Source organism: Schistocerca americana, chromosome 8 (assembly GCF_021461395.2).
Source record: "Schistocerca americana isolate TAMUIC-IGC-003095 chromosome 8, iqSchAmer2.1, whole genome shotgun sequence".
In the NCBI taxonomy this organism is placed as follows: domain Eukaryota; kingdom Metazoa; phylum Arthropoda; class Insecta; order Orthoptera; family Acrididae; genus Schistocerca; species Schistocerca americana.
Genome location: NC_060126.1, coordinates 166,201,182 through 166,208,940, shown reverse-complemented (window position 1 = coordinate 166,208,940; position 7,759 = coordinate 166,201,182). Strand labels below are relative to the sequence as shown.

The following is a 7,759-nucleotide window of genomic DNA, read 5'->3' as shown; positions in this document are numbered from 1 at the left end:
ACGCGTTTCTTCTCTATGTAACATGGAAAATCAGATATTATGGAACTAATAGCACAGAAAAGCAAAGAAGCACAAGGCACATTACGAAGAATCAGTGAATTATTTCTGTAAACCTACAATGAAACTAATTCGAAGATAGCAGCATTTGAGTGTTTACCTCCACTAAAATTTCAGTTGCAAAGAGTTTATTTTTTAACGTTCCTACTGATGCAGGTAACCACGGAAAAACTAAAATTTGTTTTGTAGCTATTAACTTCTTTTCTCTAGACAACTTGTTAATGTGTTTAGAAAATATTGAATGCCTTTTTTGCTACTTTTTTATAAAAGAAAGTACGGCATTGAGGGTCACATAAGGATTTTTTGTAATCCCCAACCAAGTTTTTTCACTTGGAAATATGATAAACCTGCTCAAGGCTCGCGTACATCTCTCCATCCTCACGATTCACTGCTGCGCGATATGGGCCACTCGTCACCACTGCCTTCGTTTTAGCCAAGCTTGCACCTGTCTCCCATCGTATTCTCCTACATACTTCTAGATAAGCTCAAGTACTGTCGTATGCATGGGACAATGCTCAAATGGTTTAAATCATACCTAACTGGAAGAGTGCAGTAAGTTTAAATAATCAGTTCACATAAAACGCAAAAAACTGGTGAATTCTCAAACTGGGGGACAAACAAGAATGGGGTGCCGCAAGGTTCGGTCTTGGGTCCTCGGCTGTTCTTAATATATACACTCCCGGAAATTGAAATAAGAACACCGTGAATTCATTGTCCCAGGAAGGGGAAACTTTATTGACACATTCCTGGGGTCAGATACATCACATGATCACACTGACAGAACCACAGGCACATAGACACAGGCAACAGAGCATGCACAATGTCGGCACTAGTACAGTGTATATTCACCTTTCGCAGCAATGCAGGCTGCTATTCTCCCATGGAGACGATCGTAGAGATGCTGGATGTAGTCCTGTGGAACGGCTTGCCATGCCATTTCCACCTGGCGCCTCAGTTGGACCAGCGTTCGTGCTGGACGTGCAGACCGCGTGAGACGACGCTTCATCCAGTCCCAAACATGCTCAATGGGGGACATATCCGGAGATCTTGCTGGCCAGGGTAGTTGACTTACACCTTCTAGAGCACGTTGGGGGGCACGGGATACAGGCGGACGTGCATTGTCCTGTTGGAACAGCAAGTTCCCTTGCCGGTCTAGGAATGGTAGAACGATGGGTTCGATGACGGTTTGGATGTACCGTGCACTATTCAGTGTCCCCTCGACGATCACCAGTGGTGTACGGCCAGTGTAGGAGATCGCTCCCCACACCATGATGCCGGGTGTTGGCCCTGTGTGCCTCGGTCGTATGCAGTCCTGATTGTGGCGCTCACCTGCACGGCGCCAAACACGCATACGACCATCATTGGCACCAAGGCAGAAGCGACTCTCATCGCTGAAGACGACACGTCTCCATTCGTCCCTCCATTCACGCCTGTCGCGACACCACTGGAGGCGGGCTGCACGATGTTGGGGCGTGAGCGGAAGACGGCCTAACGGTGTGCGGGACCGTAGCCCAGCTTCATGGAGACGGTTGCGAATGGTCCTCGCCGATACCCCAGGAGCAACAGTGTTCCTAATTTGCTGGGAAGTGGCGGTGCGGTCCCCTACGGCACTGTGTAGGATCCTACGGTCTTGGCGTGCATCCGTGCGTCGCTGCGGTCCGGTCCCAGGTCGACGGGCACGTGCACCTTTCGCCGACCACTGGCGACAACATCGAAGTACTGTGGAGACCTCACGCCCCACGTGTTGAGCAATTCGGCGGTACGTCCACCCGGCCTCCCGCATGCCCACTATACGCCCTCGCTCAAAGTCCGTCAACTGCACATACGGTTCACGTCCACGCTGTCGCGGCATCCTACCAGTGTTAAAGACTGCGATGGAGCTCCGTATGCCACGGCAAACTGGCTGACACTGGCGGCGGCGGTGCACAAATGCTGCGCAGCTAGCGCCATTCGACGGCCAACACCGCGGTTCCTGGTGTGTCCGCTGTGCCGTGCGTGTGATCATTGCTTGTACAGCCCTCTCGCAGTGTCCGGAGCAAGTATGGTGGGTCTGACACACCGGTGTCAATGTGTTCTTTTTTCCATTTCCAGGAGTGTATTAATGACTTGCCATTCCATATTCACGAAGATGCAAGGCTTGTACTTTCTGCCGACGACGCAAGTATAGCTATCACACCCAACTGACAAGAATTAACTGGTGAAACTGTAAACGATATTTTTCAGAAAATCATTAAGTGGTTTTCTGCAAATGGGCTCTCATTAAACTTTGACAAAACACAGTGCGTACAGTTCCACACAGTAAATGGAATGACACGATTAATAAATATAGACTTCGATCAGAAATCGGTAGCTAAGGTAGAATATTTAAAATTTCTAGGTGTATGCATTGATGAGGGGTTGAACTGGAAAAAACACACTCAGGATCTGCTGAAACATTTGAGTTCACCTACCTATGTTATTAGGGTCATGGCAAATTTTGGCGATATACACCTCAGTAAATTAGCTTACCACACCTATTTTCATTCTCTGCTTTCGTATGGCATCATATTCTGGGGTATCTCATCGTTGAGTAAAAGAATGTTCATTGCACAAAAGCGTGTAATCAGAATAATTGCTGGAGTTCATCCAAGATCATCCTGAAGACATTTAAAGAGCTAGAGATCTTCACTGTAGCCTCAGAATATATATTCACTTATGAAATTTGTTATTAACAATCCGAACGAATTCAAAAGTAACAGCAGTGTACAGTGCTACAACACTAGGAGTAAGGATGATCTTCACTTCTCAAGGTTAAATCTAACCTCGGCTCAGAAGGTGGTAAATTATGCTTCACAATAGCCTTTGGTCACTTACCTAATAGCTTCAAAGGTCTGACAGATAGCCATATAGCATTTAAAAGGAAATTAAAGTAATTTCTTAATGGCAACTCCTTCTATTCATTAGATGAATTTTTGGATATAGTAAGTGGGTAATTGGGTAATTTCCCCAACCTACACAAAAAAATTAAAAATATTAAGTGTCTTGTAATAGTTTGTGTAATGTAATATCTTGTATAGACACTTTTTATTAACCTGACACGTTCCACATCATTACGAAGTGTCGTATTCATGATCTATGGAACAAGTACTAATCTAATCCAATCTCTAATCTGCAGCACTGCTTATGGCATTGAATTACTTATGGTATCTATCGAGTTCTATAAACGGAAAATTTAGAAAATAAAGTACACTCCAAAGCATCCTCCAGCTCTCCACAGTCATATAATATGACTCTCACTCTCGAATTTCTTTCTTTAAGTTACTAAAATCGATTTCATTGACTTGGAGGGAACGTGCTCTTACCGAAAATTGTTTTTGTGTCCGATTGATATTAGCGACTGACATCGAAGTGAAAAGAGAGTGTGAAGCACACTTTTCACTGCTCCCATTTTCACCTAAATTTGTTCCTCAGCGTGCTTTGGTATATCGGGGGTTCCCCTCTGACAGGTGAGAAGTGAGGGCCCATGCGCATCGCGTTAGGCGCGGTCTGCCGCTGCTGCTGACATTTGGACCTGAGCCCTACCGCGGGTGGCCAGCCAGCGCTTTGACTGCGAGCCGCCGACCGTGAAAAAACTGCCGCTGCTGCCGACCGCTACCCGCGGAGCACCGCTGCTCGTCTCTTTGACACGGGGCGGTCCCGGCGAGATCGCCAAAACCGAGGGCTAACGGTCCGTGATATTTACGACTCGCGTCCACCTCGCGTTTCCGTGTCACTTGCTTCTGCACTGCTGTGGGCGTACCTAGTCCTCGCTTTGCTTCCGCGTGAATATCCGACGCAGACAGCGGTTAGGCGGGGCTGAAAATACACTCCAAGTCGCAGAACAGCACAATGACGACTCAGAAGGAAAATCGTACATCTTACGTCACTATTCACCTGGGGCAAATGATTGCGTTTTCGTGACGCACAGACAACCACATATTACTACCAGTCCTCATAAACCTTTACGAGTATTTTTACGACACTGGTAACAAACTGGGTGTGTTCTGTACCTCACTTCCTGCTACCTACTTCGTTCGCTACAGAAAAGCCAAGGAAAACGTTTAATCCACTAAGCTAGCTTTGCACTTTCTCCATTACCGCTTCAACGTTTTCTTTTTCTCTCTTCTGTTGCCCATTTTCTTCCACATTTTTCTGAAACTACTTTATCTTTGAAACCTCTTAATTTTGTATTTGTACTTCGTTCTGTCTACAATCTCTTGCTAATGCCAATATCTTGCAGGTGTTCATAAATGCAATAAAACCAGTTACTTGGCGTTGATCTTTGATTTTTCAAAATGGAGTTTCTTTGATATTTTTAGTACCTTACGCATCCTCAGAAACTGTAACAGTAGTAGCTGGAAACTACAGCAAGCAGTTTCACAGAAGAAATTTTATTTAATGATCGGTTACACAACCTATGCCCCTCTTCAGAAGGGTAGAATTTTCGAATTATTAGGGACTGCCAAAAATAAACAGGTGTATGAAGCATATTACTGTAGTCGCAACTGTAGTTGCCGTACAACTGTAGTTTGGTACAATGAAATCAAATAAAACGTGCACAAGCGCACATGTTGTGTGGTTTCTTTCACAGGCGCACTTGTTTTTGGGTTTCTTTGTGCCATATTTGTTCTACGGCAACTACAGTTGCGACTGTAGTAATATATCCATACCTACACCAATTTATTGTTTACACTCGCGAATAATACGATAGTTCTTATGTTCTGAATAAGGAAAATTTTAAACATGGCTGCTTGGTTCAGTGACCATATCTAAATTAAAATGGAAACAAGTTAACCCTCGATCACTATTATTTTTAGTCTTATTGACCAGGATTCAACACTTAGAAGTCCCTTCATCAGAATTAAAGCAATTAAAATAACATTACATTTTTATATAAAAAATGTCTTTTCCTATAAATTTGTAACTACGTTATAGGCCATTTTAATTGTTATAATTCTGATGAAGGCACTCTTAGAAGTGTTGAATCCTTGTCAATAAGACTAAAATTATTAGTGACCGAGGGCTCATTTGTTTAAATTACAGTTTTAGTTCTGAATAAGGCACTAGCTGCCTGAAACAGACAGAAATAAAATTTGTTTTGTGTAACTGGTTGCTGGTTTTGTAAGAAATTGTCCGTTTTTTTTAATTTTCGAACTTGTTCCTTACAATACTATTGTTCTTTTTCCAGGTTTATCCATTTTTCTCTGACTCATCCTTAAAACTTCGGTTCTTCTATTTCTCTGACATCTTCCTGTCAATCATTCTATTCATTTCTCTCATTTCTCCATTTTATCTCATTGACCAGTAGAACTTTGTTATTAGTTAAATAATTGAACGCAACATTTTGGAGTCCATAGTAAACGTGTTAATCTGCTATGATCGACAGAAAACCTCTCGTAGATGCAGTACAACGGGTAGACAGTTGACATAAGCACTTCAGTGGCCTGTACAATGAAGTTGAACTGCCGCAGAGAGTGATGTAAGAGGAGACGGAATTTGATATCCAATATGGAGGTAATCCCTTGTCAGAGGTTCAGCCCCCTGCTGGAGCAAATGTAATTTCGATGTATTGCTCACGAGCTGTCTGCGACAGAAAATATCTTTGCTGCAATAGAGTCGCAGGTAAGGGCATTCTCGGCAGTTGTTGCAGTTGCACCCTGTTGCAGAGTAGTTGCAGTCGCTCGCTGCTACAGTGCAGTTGTAGTCTGTCGCTGGTACAGCGCAGTTCATAGCAATGTATTGTAAGGTATATTTTATTATTTTTATTGGCATGCTCGTAGTTAAGCCACTTTTCTGACATGTTAATATGAATTTGTTTCAGTCTTCTCTGATTCGTCAACACCAGTTGACCCAGATTTGTAATATTCAGTTTTTCAGATAATGGACTGCAGATCTGTATCAATAATGTAAAAGATTTTCTGAATATAATTTTTTTTGCATTAAGTCATTGGCAGTCCCGATCCAGTCATTTATTTAAATTTAAATATTTCAGAAATTTCCTCTGATCATAGTCATGTGTTCTTTAGTAATCAGACGACCAGCTGTGCAGCTATGGCAAGAAGCAAAGTCAGTGTTTCTAATAATTCAGATCTCAGACAAATGTTGTCTAGTAATAGTAGATAGGCCAGCATTTCATTAAACTCTGCCATCTTCTAGCAGATATATAGACAGCGTCATCCGGCGACACAATCATGAGCTAAGAATGTTTCAGTTTATCTCTCACGGACAGATTCAGATTGATTTCACAGCGCCATGGAGCAGCGCTGCTTAGGTCAAAATTTATCAGTTTTCATGAGTTAAGATATTAACAAAAAATATTATAATTTTTATTTTACACGGGAAGGTTAAACCCTTCATGAGGATATAAATTGGCAGAGAACTCGATTACCTGAGCTCAAATAAGGTAACAGAAGTCCGTATACTAAACGTGAAATTATTTCAGTAGGTGTCAAAATAAATGAAACGGGTAATGTAGCCTTATAGTCCAGAACTACATTATCATCAAATTACTGAAGTAAGAACTTCCCGATAGTCAGTAAAAGTATTAGACGATTAGTCAGAGTACTCAAGCTTGTCGTATCAGAATATGGAAACAAAAAATGATGATATACTTGAGAAAGATCAGTTCTGATACTGCAGTTTGTAATGGAAGGCTGCCATGTACTAGTCTCATAGAGACTCTAAATCGTTTAAAACTTGATGCAATGTGGAAGTTTGTTACCACAGCATAAAACGAAAGTTACGTGATTAAACGCAAGGGAAAAGCTTAAGCTCGTTTTTTCTATATAATCTTTGCAACTGGAGTTGTAGGTTTGAAATACTCGTACATTGGAATGCAATTAGAAAATAAAAATATCCTGAATGAGATTTTCACTCTGCAGTGGAGTGTGCTCTGATATGAAACTTCCTGGCAGATTAAAACTGTGCGCTCGACCGAGACTCGAACTCGGGACCTTTGCCTTTCGCGGGCAAGTGCTCTACCAACTGAGCTACCGAAGCACGACTCACGCCCGCTACTCACAGCTTTACTTCTGCCAGTATATTGTCTCCTACCTTCCAAACTTTACAGAAGCTCTCCTGCGAGGTAGTTAGTGGCAATTCTTGGTTGACTATTGCTATATTACGAGGAGGTGATTCACCTCTTGAAGGACTTGAGAGCTATAACGAGAGAGATATAATATGTTTTCGTACATTTCCAATTGGAGTTCTACCAAACAGGAATTATGGTACCTGTGTTGTAACTACAGACAAGCCGTTTTCATTGTATACGAGTAACAGAAGGAAGATTAATGCTAATGCTCTCACGCGCGCAGGAGAGCTTCTGTAAAGTTTGGAAGGTAGGAGACAAGATACTGGCAGAAGTACAGTTGTGAGGACCGGGCGTGAGTCGTGCTTCAGGAGCTCAGATGGTAGAGCACTTGCCCGCGAAAGGCAAAGGTCCCAAGTTCGAGTTCCGGTCGGGCACACAGTTTTAATCTGCCAGGAAGTTTTAAAAATATCCTGTCTGAAGACGGAATACTATTAATGAAGTACATGTGTAACCTTGGAGTTATAGGAAGTTACTGCCGACAACCTAATCTCTATTAATAACATACATCAAGTGATGTACCGGACGAAATAACACAGTATTTATTACTGTCGCTGAACATCAATGTGTCACATCGTGGGGAACAAAATACGAGTC

General features: G+C 42.5%; 1 non-coding gene across 1 annotated transcript; it reads right to left on the bottom strand.

Annotated features, from left to right (window-relative positions):
• Positions 1–6,999: 6,999 nt before the first annotated feature.
• Positions 7,000–7,074, bottom strand: Trnas-cga. The gene has a single exon. It is a non-coding gene; the product is annotated as a tRNA-Ser (tRNA).
• Between the last annotated feature and the right edge of the window lie 685 nt (positions 7,075–7,759).